Source organism: Protopterus annectens, chromosome 10.part0 (genome assembly GCF_019279795.1).
Source record: "Protopterus annectens isolate FY-2018-M chromosome 10.part0, PAN1.0, whole genome shotgun sequence".
Lineage (NCBI taxonomy): Eukaryota > Metazoa > Chordata > Ceratodontiformes > Protopteridae > Protopterus > Protopterus annectens.
The window spans coordinates 640,015,116-640,029,338 of NC_056744.1; positions in this window are offsets into that span (position 1 = coordinate 640,015,116).

Genomic DNA, 14,223 nt, shown 5'->3' on the forward strand with positions numbered 1-14,223 from the left:
CTTCCCAATGGAAATGCTCCCTCATGGTAAGTAAGGTCTCCCCAAAGGAGTAGTCCTCAGGCGGAGAGGCTGATGGAATTGATTCCTCAGCATCAGAATCCTCATAAGGGGGGTAAAGAATATCCTAGGTCCGAGGAAGAGTCTGAGGAAATGGATACCTGATCAGAAGATTCATAGTCTGCATCCTGTCTGGGCCTTTTATCAGGAGGGGCATGGGACCCCCTGATCAGGGTGATTAGGTCCTCGGCCATTCTAAGCATTTGTTTCTTAGGCATGGAAGCCTGTCCTGGAGAGAGTTGGGTCTGTTTCTTTGCTTTTAAGGGGGGCTTAGACTTAGCAGAGGGTTTAATGGTTAACTGGGTAGATCTGAAAACACCCTCTGTATCTGTGGATTGCTCAGCTACTTCAGTTCTCTCTGTAGGTTTGGGATCGGTAAGCTGAAGACCAAGTACATCCGAAGGCCCAGCCAGCTCCACGTGGGAGTCGGAGGCAGTCTGTGGTTCTGTGGAAGCGGTCGTCAGGGGCTGCGTAGGCGCCTCGCTGAAAACCGGAGAACCAGCGACCGGCCTAGAAGAGGCCTCATCAGTTTTGGGCCTCGGATGCCTATCCATGCGCTTTTTATGCATTGCGGTCATCGGAATTTCTGACGGCATGGTGTAATTGAATTTTCTACCAAAATAATGTCGGGCAAAATCAAACCGACGTTTAATAGTGCGCTTATTAAACCTAGCACAAAACCAACAACCAGTGACGTCGTGGTCAGGGCCTAGGCATGGAATACAATAGGAGTGGAAATTCTTATGACGTATTTGCTTCCCACAAGAAATACAATTATTAACTTTTACTGACATCGGTCTGAGGCAAGAAAAAGTTTCCCAACGGGGTGCTTAGCTTTTTTAGAAGACTTCGGGTCTAGATTCAGAATGAAAATCTCAGGAGTCGGCTGACTGGCACTTGTGAACTGCTTTTGTTTCGGGCACCGCACGGCAAGAAAGACTGAAGAAAATGGCGTCGGCTGCATCTTATATACCCCTGTTGCACTGACGTCAAGGAGGAGGCGACAGCAACTGACGCCAGACCAAGACTTTGGAACTGGCTGACTGCGGGACCACCTGATGGCAGGATAACCCAAGTGCAATGACTGCAGCAGTGTAACACTATGAACATCTGCCTAATTACTTCATCCATAAATCATCAGGATCTATTTATTAGCATTGCTTGTACACTGGACAACCAGCTCTGCAAACCAGATACCCTACCATTTCTTTATATTCTCATCACAACCGTCTAATCAATAAAAAAGCCATGTTGCCATGGATAAGAACTTTACCACCATCACCGTTACCAGCTTGGTGGACAAGGGAATCCTGAGGCGATGTAGAAATTGCCTCATATTTACTGACAACCAGCTAATTCTCAGACAAACAGATATGGTATGTGACAGATGTATTTATACAATGTCATTGGAGGCAAAGCTCTCACATAAAAGCACTCCTAATATCAAACAGTTTGTCAGTAGTACATGCACTACACACATCACGTACAGTTCAAAGCAAACACACAGACCCACTTATGCCAAGGCACTTAAATGTAACCTTCCTAAACTACAAAGACCTTATAGATGAAGTACACATAACAAATGCCCTCAGCAGCTACGAATGCACTGTTTCAAAACACCCACATCTCATGCAGCCTCTACTTCTCATCCAGTATGGCTCAGTCACAGTTCATGTGGGTGCAAATAACCAGAGATGCACTTCCCTAGACTATAGGAAGAGACAGAGATCATGGAGCATTCAGAATGTGTGTCCCAGGCTGGTATAAGCCTAGCACTGTGCTGCATTTTACCTTCACTAAGAATGATGCCACAAAACAAACAGAAGATGACTGACTTTAATAACTGGCTTAGTTTCTGTGTCATTCTAAGAGGGTGCAATATTTGTCAGCACAGAAGTTTATTGTCAGACTATGCTGCTTCGCCAAGGATGGTCTGCACATCTCCCCTCTACGCCTTCAAATATTAGCCAAAATATTGTCCTCCCCATAAGGACATTTTAGGCAGTGCCAAACTGAAAGTACTTCCAACACAGCAAATCAAAAATAAGAAAATCTAAAGGTGTTACTGCTTAATGCTAGGAGTCCAAATAAGAATCTCCACTCCCTACAAGCTCTCCTCACCATAGGAAATGCTGATGTCTGTATGGTCACTGAGACATACTTTAAAGCAATGGAGAGCACATCAGCAGTGCAAGGCCATAATGCTTTCCACACATTTAGACCAGCTACAACACACAGGGCCCTAAAAGTGGATGTTGTCTCAATTTACATCAAAAATAAATACACCTCAAGACTGGTCAAACACGACAATGTACTTGAGCTTCTCCACATTCAAATTACCATAAGCAAAATCACATTCCACTTCCTTGGGAGGCTATAAGCCCCACTCTATGACCCAGGAAACCCATAACATGCATTTAAACTTCAGGTGACTACAAACCTAAATGGGCAGATAGCACACTTCAAATAAGCAAACAATGGAATCACAAGTCCCGAATGATATTTCTCACCACATCAAATTTATTAAACACACTCTATAAGTGCAAGGAAAAAAACACACCGCTTAAGTGCTTTCATCCCTTAAAGAATTGTGGGACTATAGAGATTTAAAAAAAAAAAAAATACTCAACTTCTTTTTAAGCTCAAAAGCCCCTCCCCCACTTTACTCACATTGTCGGCACTTAGATTGATAAATCATGTGCTACAAACAATGTGCGATATGGGAATTTATAAGTGTATATAAAAATAATGTATGAAAACCATACAATTAAATAATTAATTGTTAATTAAGTTAAAATTTTTACATAAGATTTTTATGGAAATTTTCGATAACAGAACCAGCAGGTTTTATTTACCATTATTGGGGTTGAAGAAGGGGGAGAAGGTTAACACAGGTGATCCAAAAGAGGTAGAGAACCATAAACATTACACCGAGAGGTTGGTATTAACCTATAATGGTGATGCAGGGGTGATAAGACAGACTGCAGAAAGAAACTGGAAGATTTTCAAAAGGAGTGATATTGACCAACAAATGATAGAAGCCCCTTCCTTGTATCATAGGAATATGGAATAGTGAAGAGTCCCAAATATAGTAATGGTTTCACCCACATAATCATATATGTAGCACAATGTAGGAAATGTTTTTACATAGATAAGACAGAGAGAGCTCTTAAGAAAATCTCCACAACATCAAGGTTAAGGACTAGCATAATGCGTTGTGGAGACTTATTCAACAGTATGATGGACACAAATTTAGTTTTTTCATATTAGCTGTATTGAACAAGATGAGGGGGCCATGGAAAATAAAATTTGAGGCTAAGGAACTGAAGTAGCCATTAGAACGATTTGGTTTCAGTGATATGGTGTCTGTGGCAAGTGTGTTGAAATTGAAGTCCAATGATTTTTAATAGAGATGAAATTATAGGAGCAGTTGCTTATTCACTTCCATGCCCCATACAAAATAAGGTTTACATATCTATTTTTTTAGTGCAAACAGCATGGTAATTTAACAAGTTAACAACTAATAATTTAATTATCTTGTTTTCATACATATTTTATATATTTCACGCCGTTTGTAGCACATGATTTATCAATTTGACTATGCCTCGAACATGTGGTTGAAGTGGGAGGGGACTTCGACTTCAATAAGAAGATGCGAGTAATTATCTCTGATGAAGTCCCACAATTCTTTAAGGGATTAAAGTGCTTAAACTGTGCAAAACACAGAAAGCCAGCTTAGGCTGTGTGTTTTATTCCTTACACTTTTAGAGTGTGTTCAATAAATTTGATGGTGGTGAGATGTATTGGTCCGGACTTGTAACTTCATTGTTTACTTATTTGAAATGAACCATCTCTCCCGTCACCATTATTCATGGGGTGATTTTAATTACCCCACTATTAACTGTGAATCATATACAACATCCAATGTGCAGGCACAAAGATTCCTGGATTTTGTAAACACAAACACTCTGGACCAGACTGTAAATATGCTGAGCAGGGGTGCAAACATACTGGATCTGGTCCTCAATACGGGAGGTGCTGCACATCCCCTACTGTAATGCCTTCTCTGGTTAGGTCAGACCACAAAATGGTCTCCTTTGACAAAATAAAACCTGGAACCCTAGAAGGTCCAGAAAATACTCTAAGGCTAACTTCTTGTTAATAAGTGAAGGCCTGGCAAAATTTCAAGCCCTCATAAACCCTGAGAACACTGCTGCCTATGCAGAATTTTTCACAGTATCCATCAGGAAGATGTACAGAACTAACTCAAAAAACAAGCCATCTTGGTGGAATCAAATCATCAATAGTCTGTACAACAGAAGGAATAAAATCATGGCAAAAATTAGGAGGTATAGCCCCTAGCAGGATAAAAACACTCATCAAACTAAACAAACAACTCAGATGACAGATAAAATCTATCAACGCCAAATTTGAGGTAAACGTGGCCTCACTGGGTAAAAACAACCACAAGGCATTCTTTAGCCATGTCCATAACCTCAAATGCAATACACAATTGTGTATGGAGATCACTGTTAATGAAGCCACCTATACTAAGCCAGAAAAAATAGCAAACCTACTGGCTAACAAATTCAGCTCTAACTTTATCCTCTCTCCCCCTCAAACTCCCCTCAGAAAATGTTATTTATTTACTTAACATTTACTTACTGGGAAATTCTGACTATGACAGAGCTCATTTTCAGCAAATGCCCTGGGAGAAAGGTTCCAGATGTATGTCTTTGTAATGTGGGAGGAAACCGGAGCACCTGACAGAAACCCATGTGAATGCAATGAGGATATTCAGACTCTGCACAGAAGGCATCCAGCTGAAAATCAAACTGGAGAGCCTCTTGCTGTGAGGAGACTATGCTAACCACTGCACAGCCCATCAAATTTTACCCCCCCCCCACTATCACTAAGGAATTGGTCCTCAATGCTCTCTCTAAGGCCAAGAACACCACATCAATAGGATGAGACAATATCCCACAATATCTTCCAAACAGCATGAAACATAACCTATCAGGCGCTCTGGAATTGCTTCTAAACTCTAGCCTCCAAACCGGCCTCGTGCTGCATGAATGGAGAACAGCAACAGTCATCCCCCTGCACAATGGTGGGCCATCTACAGACTCACTAGTCTCGCATGCAAAGTCATGAAAAGAATTATCACAGAAATGATCAATAATGACATAGAAAAGAGGATTTCCAAGATGGCTGCACATTGAGTAAAGTACAGTTTTGTACCTACCATAAATGTAGATGTCTGATAGGTATGCATCTGCAGTTCTTACATATGGGTTGTCCTGCCTCAGGCAGCCCATCGGTCGGCCGGATTCCAAAGTCTGGGTCCGGCGTCGGCTGATGTCGCCCTTTTCCCTGACATCAGAGCGCCTGGGGTATAAAAGCGTCAGACGATGCCATCTTCCTCAGTTTTTCTTGCCCCAGATGCCAGGTGCCCTCTAAGGAAGGCTAAATTTGGAGAGATGAAAAAATTCCAAACATGCACAGCAATAAAAAACAAATACACCACAAAAGATAACCCCAGCTAGCTAAAATGAGGGATAGGTACCCAAAGAATACCACAGAGGGGTAGGAGGGAGGGAAAACCTGACTGCAGATGCATACCTATCGGACATCTACATTTATGGTAGGTACAAAACTGTACCATGTCCTTCAAGGATGCATCTGCAGTCCTTACATATGGGTAGATTACCATAGCCAAGCTGGGGGTGGTAGGACCTAAGAAAAGGATGGTGTAGCTAACATGCCCTGCAGGACTGCAGTAGCAAAGCCTACTCTGGATCTTGAATATAAAGGCAAGTTGTAATGCTTGGAAAATTTATGCACAGAGCTCCATGTAGCAGCTTCTAAAATGTCCTTTGTAGCCACCCCTCTTAAGAAGGCTGTGGAGGTGGCTGTGGCTCTGGTGGAATGAGGCCTGATGTTAGCTGGCACAGCTTTTCCATGAAAAGAGTAACAGGCTTCAGGCCAGTTATTTTACATTACGAAGGTTCGTGGTTTGCACTCTTGTGGGAGAAGAGGCTGGACTCTGCCCTTCTGAGCTGGGAATTTCTGGTTAAAGGTTTATAGTGCCTGAATATTTGAACTGTATCTTACTGAAATTGGTACACCTTGTTTGCTCTAGCATAGACTAGATCCAGGCCTGCTGAATCTAGCTTTGTTTATATGCTTGTTGTTTGTTTGCTTGTTATTTCCCTGGAAGCTAATTCCACCTAATATGCGGCTTCTCAGCGCTTCTGTGGATCACTATTGATATCTGCATTGCTTACTGTACTTATTTCCTTGTTTCACTTGAAAGAAAGTTACTGTTTGTCGTTTTTGCATTTAGTTACTTGTAACACATTGCACTCAAGTTACCTGGCACTTGCTCACTAAAGCAATTATATAAGTCAGCACTAAAAATTAAAAGCACTACACCCTCACTCCCCACTGGCCCTTGTTTTCAATTAAGGAATTCCCAATATTATTCTAGCATGTCCAAAGATCAGATGTCAATCTCCTCTCTGGTCCAGCTGGTGAATCTGGGAATCTTGAGGCAATGTTATAACTGCCTCATGTACACAGACAACCCTCTCCTCCTCCCACATAACACAAATACTTGCGAGAGATGCAGCTATTTAGCCAAACTGGAGACTGAGCTCTCTCAACTCAGGACTGGCAAGACCAGACAGGAGGAGAAGGCAACTACACACACCACAAAACCAGCCTCACATAATGCTACCACACCACTGAATCAAACACATAAACACACAAAGACATATTCGGAGGCTCTGAGTAAAAATTTACCTAAACAGCAGAGGCCTCCAAAGCAGACACCCAAACAACTGCTACCTCAAGACACCCCACAAGCAACACATAAACCACAAAAGCAGTGTGCAAAGCAGTCACAGCCCTTAAAGCCAAATACAACACCAAACATACTTGTCATAGGTGACTCCATAGTCAGACACACTGACGTCCCACTCACCAGGCTGAACAAGGAAAGGGTCACAGTAAGCTGCATATCGGGCTTAGAATCCGCCACATAACACAAGCACTCGGGTCACTCCACGGCAAGTACAAATATGACACAGTCATTGTCCATGCTGGTGTGAACGACCTGAGACGTACCTCCCTGGACTACATGAAAAGAGACATAGAGGAGCTCTCCGATTATGTAGCCCAGGCAGGTATGACCCTAACCCTGAGCAGTATCCTTCCTTCACCAAGAATGATGCCACAATATAGAGACAAGATGATCAGCTTTAACAATTGGCTTAATGTCTGGTGTCATTAAAAGGGGATCCAGTGTCTGTCTGCCTGGGATGACATGCTTGACAAGCCACGCTGCTTCGCAAGGGACGGCTTGCACCTGTCACCCCTGGGATTCCGGATATTGGCTAAGGCTCTTGCCACCCCCATAGTGCCTTTTTTAGGCAAGGCTCAAATTCTAAACCTACCACCCTAGAAAACAAAAATGGGAAGAAACTGAGGGTAATGCTGCTCAATGCCAGAAGTCTAAATATCAAAATGCACGCACTCGAGGCCCTTCTCAGTATGGAGAACATTGATATCTGTGCTGTAACTGAAACCTGGTTCAAAGCTCCTGAGAGCACCCCGGCACTATTAGGTTTTACCTCATATCATGCGTTCCGGCCCCAAAACCCGGACCACACCACAAAAGGAGGGGGTGTATCCATATTCATAAAGGATACCCACACCTCCAGGTTGGTGGCAACGCACGAAGCTTCGGAAACCATCCAGGTGCAACTAACCATAGGCAAAACTGCTCTACAAATTGTAGCATGCTACAGGCCACCCTCTCAAACTCAGGAACCCCACACAGCCTTCCTGAAGACACTGGAGGGTATAAATGTATCTCCAAACACCATCATATTGGGTGAATTTAACTACCCGAATATAGACTGGGAACATTACTCAAGCCCTAACTTTCTAGCCCAACGGTTCCTGGAGTTCATAAATTCAAATGACTGTTCCCACGAGAGGAGAAAATATACTAGATCTCATTATCACAAACATGGGGACAAAATGCTCCACACCGGAAGTATATCCCTCATTGGTGAGATCTGATCATAAACTAATCTCACTGGAAATCCACATCCCGCCCCCACCCCAAACAAAAAAGACCACAGTGAAGAACTTCTCTAAAGCAAACTTCACACTACTCAAGACTGGTGTGGTATCCTTCAAGGCCCCTGAGACAGTGGAAACCACAACCCAAGCTGCTGAAGCCCTTACAAATGCCTTCTATGAACACCTCCAGGACTGCATGGATCAGGCAATCCCAAATAAAACCAAGACTCTTTCCACAAAGGGCAAACATCCAGTCTGGTGGACCCCAGCCATTAACAAACTTTACAATAAGAGGAGAAAGCTATTACATGATAGAACAAAATCCATAAAAGGGAAGTCACCCCTGATCATTATTAGTAAAAAAATACGAGCACTCATAAAATGAACTAAGGCCAATTTTGAGAGAAAAATTGCCATGGATTCAAAGGACAATCATAAGGCCTTTTTCAGCTATGTTAGGAACCTGGGTGGAAACTCCCAGATATGCTCAGAATTAGTCCAAAATGATACAAAAATCACTGAACCCACAGACGTTGCCAACATACTGGCAGACAGGTTCAGTGCAAACTTCACCCCCCTCTTCCCCCCTAAAGGAGAGATAACTATCCCAGCGGAGTGCAGCCTCCCAGACATCTCAAATGCGCAGGTGAAAGCTGCTCTCTCTAAAGCTAAAAACACAGCATCAATGGGACCGGATGGTGTCCCCGGCTGTGTGCTACACGAGCTAAATGAGGAATTAAACCCGCACATAAGGCAGCTGTTTAATCTCAGCCTTACCACAGGATACATGCCCAAGGAGTGGCGTACGGCAACTGTGGTCCCACTCCACAAAGGTGGTGCCTCTATGGACCCTGGTAATTACCACCCCATAAGCTTAACAAGTCTAGTCTGCAAAGCTATGGAGAGGATCATAATGGAGCTCATAAACAAAGATATAGGGGACTTGCAGACATTGGACCCAACCCAGTTTGGCTTCGTCAAGGGAAGATCATGCCTTTTGAACTTGGTCGACTTCTTCGAAACAGTCACCAAGGCCATTGATGAGGAAAGGCAGTCCATACAGCCTACCTTGACCTTGCAAAGGCTTTCGACACAATACCCCACTCGGGTATTGTAGAAAAACTTACCAGCTTAAATGTAAACCCATATATCACAAGATGGGTTGCAAACTGGCTTAAGGACAGAACCCACAGGGTTAGAGTTGCTGGCGCTATGTCAGACTCCAAGCCGGTCACAAGTGGTGTCCCACAGGGCTCGGTCCTTGGCCCCCTATTGTTCGGCATCTACTTCTCAGAAGTACAGGCCAACATGGGAGGACTTTGGCTGACAAAGTTTGCAGACGACTGCAAACTGGGCGCCATAGTGGAAAGTGCATTGGACACGGATATCCTTCAGAAGGGACTCACGGAAACAGATAGCTGGTGCCAGAGCCATGGCCTGAAATTAAACGCCAAAAAATGTATAGTCATACCCTTCGGGAAAAACAAGGTAACCCCAAGCTACCATATAGGTGGCAATCCACTAAGCACAGAAGAGGTTATCAGGGACCTGGGGACCCAGGTTGTTGCCTTTCTTTTGACACTCACGTTGCTAAAGTGGTTAGAAAGACCTTCTACACTGCCCATCTGATCATGAAGGGATTCACATCCAGATCTAGTGAGGTCATTGTTCCCCTGTACTCTTCACTTATCAGACCAATGATCGAGTACAATGCCCCTTTCGGGATGCATCTCGCCCGACATCTGCAGCAATTGGAGAGACCCCAAAAGTTTCTCACCAAAAGGATAAAGGGACTCCAAAATCTGTCATATGCTGCCAGATTGACGAAACTCCAGCTCTATTCAGTTGCATACCGTCTGCTCAGAGGTGACATGTGCCTGACATACAAGGCCATGTCCAACCCGGAATTAATGGACATGCTCCACCTCAAAAAATCCAAATCCACCAAAACCACTAGAGCAAGCGACTTAAACCTTAGCACGGCTATAAATAGGACGTGCTGGAGGGATAGATTTATCACTGAGAGACTCCCTATGCTGTGGAATAGAGTCCCGGTCCATGTGAGGCAGAGCACCTCGCTGGCTCTGTTCAAGAGAAATCTTGACCTGTGGATGGGAGATCGTAGGTTTACCCCGGGAATCATCTCTGTGTCACTGCTGGACAGAGGCACAACAAACTAATGGGTACAGTATTTTTTCATATAAGGGGTGGCGTAAGCCACAAAAATTCGGGCTAGGCTTATAAATGCCTTGGGGCAGATAGCCTAGTATAAACCTATGAACCTATGAGAATCGAATGCAATTTCCTATCCATTTTGAAATTGTCTGTTTGGAAATTGCTTTTCCTTGTACACCAGCAGCATATGCTACAAAGAGTTGGTCAGTTTTTCTGTAAGTCTTAGTTCTGTCCAAGTAGTAGCGCAACTGTCTGTGAATTTCCAGGGTATGCAGAAGTTTCTCTCCTTTATTTTGTGGATTTGGAAAGAAGGTAGGCAGGTGAATAGCTTGGTTCAGTGAGACCCTGGATACCACCTTTGGCATGAATGAAGGATTGGTTCTCAAAGAGACTCTGTCCTGATGAAAAATGAGAAATGGTTGTACTGCCATGAGGGCCTGTAACTCAGATACTCTTCTTGCTGAGGTTATTGCCAGAAGGAAGGCAGTCTTCCAAGACGGGAATTGTACTTCTGAAGATGCTGCTGGTTCAAAGCGAGGTAGAGTTAATTTTTCCAACATGAAGTTAAGGTCCCATGTAGGCACTGGTGGTTTCCTTGGAGGGTTGATGTTTTTTATCCCTCTTAGAAACTGCCTTAGCAGAGGATGAGAAAATACAGGTGGATCAGTGTTGTACTCTGCTGAAATTGCTGAAGCATGAATTTTTATGGAAGAATAAGAAAGGCCATTATGGAGCATTTCAGCCAAGTATTCAAGGACATGTGGAATGCTCATCACTGTCGGATCTTGACCCTTTGCGGTGTTCCAGGTACGAAATCTTTTCCATTTTGCTGAATATGCCTTTCTTGTGGAAGGCCGCCGAGCTTCCATGATGATATCCTTTACTCTCTTGGATAGTTTATCCTGGCGAGGAGTCACGGTATTTTCCAGGCTGTCAGCTGCAAGGTTTTTAGGCTGGAGTGCAGAGTTTTGTAATTGTGCTGTGTCAGAAGAAGTGGCCATTGTGGTAGAGGCCACGGTTTCATGCGTGACATGCTCTTTAACAGTGGGTACCAGTGTTGTCTTGGCCAGTCCGGAGCTATCAGAATCACTTTTGGTTGCTCTGCTCTGATCTTCAGTAAGACCTTGGTCATTAACGGTAGAGGTGGGAATGCATATACTGTTAGAGTATTCCAGCTGAAAGAGAGGGCGTCCACTTTCCATGCTTGAGGATGGTATGTCCTTGTGCAGAATTTCTTCGGTTGATGGTTGTGGTGGGAGGCAAAAAGATCTATGTCCGGCCTTCCCCATGATTGTGCTATCTGAAGAAAGATGTCTGGGTGCAACATCCATTCATGTGGATCCATGATGTTTCTGCTTAGGCTGTCCGCCAGTACATTGTCCTTTCCTGGTACGAACTGGGATTGCAGCTCTATATTGAGTTTTAGGGAAAGTTCCCAAAGATTCATTGCCAGCCTGCAAAGAGGGTAGGGATGGGTACCTCCTTGCTTGTTTATGTACCACATAACTGTGGTATTGTCTGTCTTTATTGGCAGGTGACCTTGATGCAGGAAGTGTTCGAAGGCCCCGATTGAATGTATCACTGCCAGCATTTCCTTTTGGTTGATGTGCAGGCGCAATTATTTTTGTGTCCATTGTCCTTGAATGCATCTGCCCTCCATGTGCGCTCCCCATCCATGATCTCAGGCGTCCGTTTTAATGGTTTGGCTGATATGTGGCTTGCTGAAAGGCAGACCCATGTTAGACTGGCTTGCTTGTGCCCACCACAGAAATTCCTTTTGAAGGCATGAAATGAGGGGGATCAAAGCTTCTAGGCTGTGACTGTGTTGAGACCATAGACTCCTTAGGTACCATTGTAGTTTCCTCATATGCAGCCTTGCTTGTGGAATCAGAAGAATGCAAGATGCCATGAAACCCAGGGCCTGCAGGATTTTCCTTGCAGTCAGCTGGGATTGTGTTGTCAGATTTCTGAAATAATCCGGTAATTGTTCTTGTTTTTCTTCTGTGAGAAAAGACATTTGGGTGTTTGTATCCAGTTTTGCACCCAGGAAAATTATTTGTTGGGATGGAACAAGTCTTGATTTCCGAATGCTGACTGTGTACCCCAAGGCCTGTAGTAGGCGGATGGCATAATTCAAGCGTTTTACCAATATTTGTTGGCTGTCCGCTTGTATAAGGCAGTCGTCCAGGTATGGGTATATTTGAATCCCCTGAAGTCTGCAATGTGCAATTACTGATGCCAGGCATTTTGTGAATACTCTGGGCGCAGTAGATAAGCCAAAGGGCAATGCTGAGAATTGATAATGCTCTGAACCTGCAAGAAATCTGAGGTGTCTTCTGCAACTTTGTCTGATAGGGACATGCAGGTATGCCTCCTTGAGGTCTAGAGTTACCAGCCAGGACCCCTTGCCCAGCATGGGAAGGAGTTGCTGTAAGGTCAGCATTTTGAATTTTGGCACGATGAGATAAGTATTCAGTGCAGACAAGTCCAGAATAGGCCTCCATTGCTTTTCTTTTCTTGGAACAAGGAATAGTCTGGAATAAAATCCTTGGCCTTGTTCTGTGAAAGGAACCTTTTCTATTGCTTTCATTTGTAGTAGGTTGGAAATTTGCTTGAAAGCCTCTGCCCTTTGATTTGGTGGCAGGTTTGGCATGCCTTGTCTTTTTGGTAATGTATGAAAATGGAATCTGTATCCTTTGTCTATTATTTGCAGTATCCATTTGTCCTTTGTAATACTGTGCCAATTTTCTGAGAATAAAGATAGCTTTCCGCCCAAAGGTGCTTCCAATTGAGCCCTGGTTGGCGGGGTCAAAGTCAAGTCATTGAGATTGTCCTTGTGCAGTAGTTGTAGGTCCTGTACTACCTCTCTGGTTAGGAGGCTGCCATTGACGTCCTCTGTAGGAGCCTCGAGCTTGCCCTCTACCTCTGGCACGCCTGTTTTTGCCTCTTTGAAATCTGTCTGTGTCTGGAAAGGACCAATTCTTAGAAGGCCAATTTCTGCTGAATCTTGGTGGTTGGACCTGGAGAAAATCTTTGACTGTTTGTACTGATTTAGCCTTTTCCTCAAATTTCTTTAAGACCTCTTGAGCCGTGGAACCAAATAACTTTTGTTTTTCCAGTGGTGCATCCAGAAGCTTTGCTTTAACATGATCTGGCAGTGTTTGTTCCTTCAGCCAAGCATGTCTACGTATGACTGCACCTGTCATTGCTGACCTACATGAAGCTTCCAATGCATCATAACCACACTGTAAGAAATGGTTGCTAACCTGCTGGGAGTTATGCACCAGATCCTGAAGCGCCTTGCGATCTAGGGGTTCAGGCGAGGTTAGTTTTTTATGCAATTCATCTAACAGATATTCTTGATACTGTATCATATGGAATTGACAATTTAATGCTCTCATAGAAAGTGTGGAAGTAGTATACACTTTTTTACCCCATCTCTCTAAAGTCCTGGATTCCCTTTCAGAAGGAAGTGGATTCTTAGTAGTGGTGGTTGTAACCCCTTTAGGGCCCTGGGAAATAGTTTCTGGGTCAGCAGAGTGGCCCTTGTAAAGGAATAGATGCGAGTCCGGGACCCTGTAGTACCTGTCGGGTTTGACAGGAGCCGGAGGAAGGGAGTCAGGGGAAATACTAGACTCAGAGTACACATCTTCTATAACATTTAAAACAGGAGGAATAGCCAAAGGTCTATGCTGAGGTAAATGCAAAAAAGTCCTTAACCTCTTCCTGGAATCAGAAAATTCCTGGCCTTGCCATTTGAAATGCTCTCTCATGGAGTGAAGGGTCTCCCCAAAGGACAACTCTTCAGGGGGGGAGGGCGAGGGAATAGACTCCTCTGCATCAGAATCCTCGTAGGCCGGAAAGGCCTCCTCCTGGTAGTCTGAATGGGCAGAGTCATCT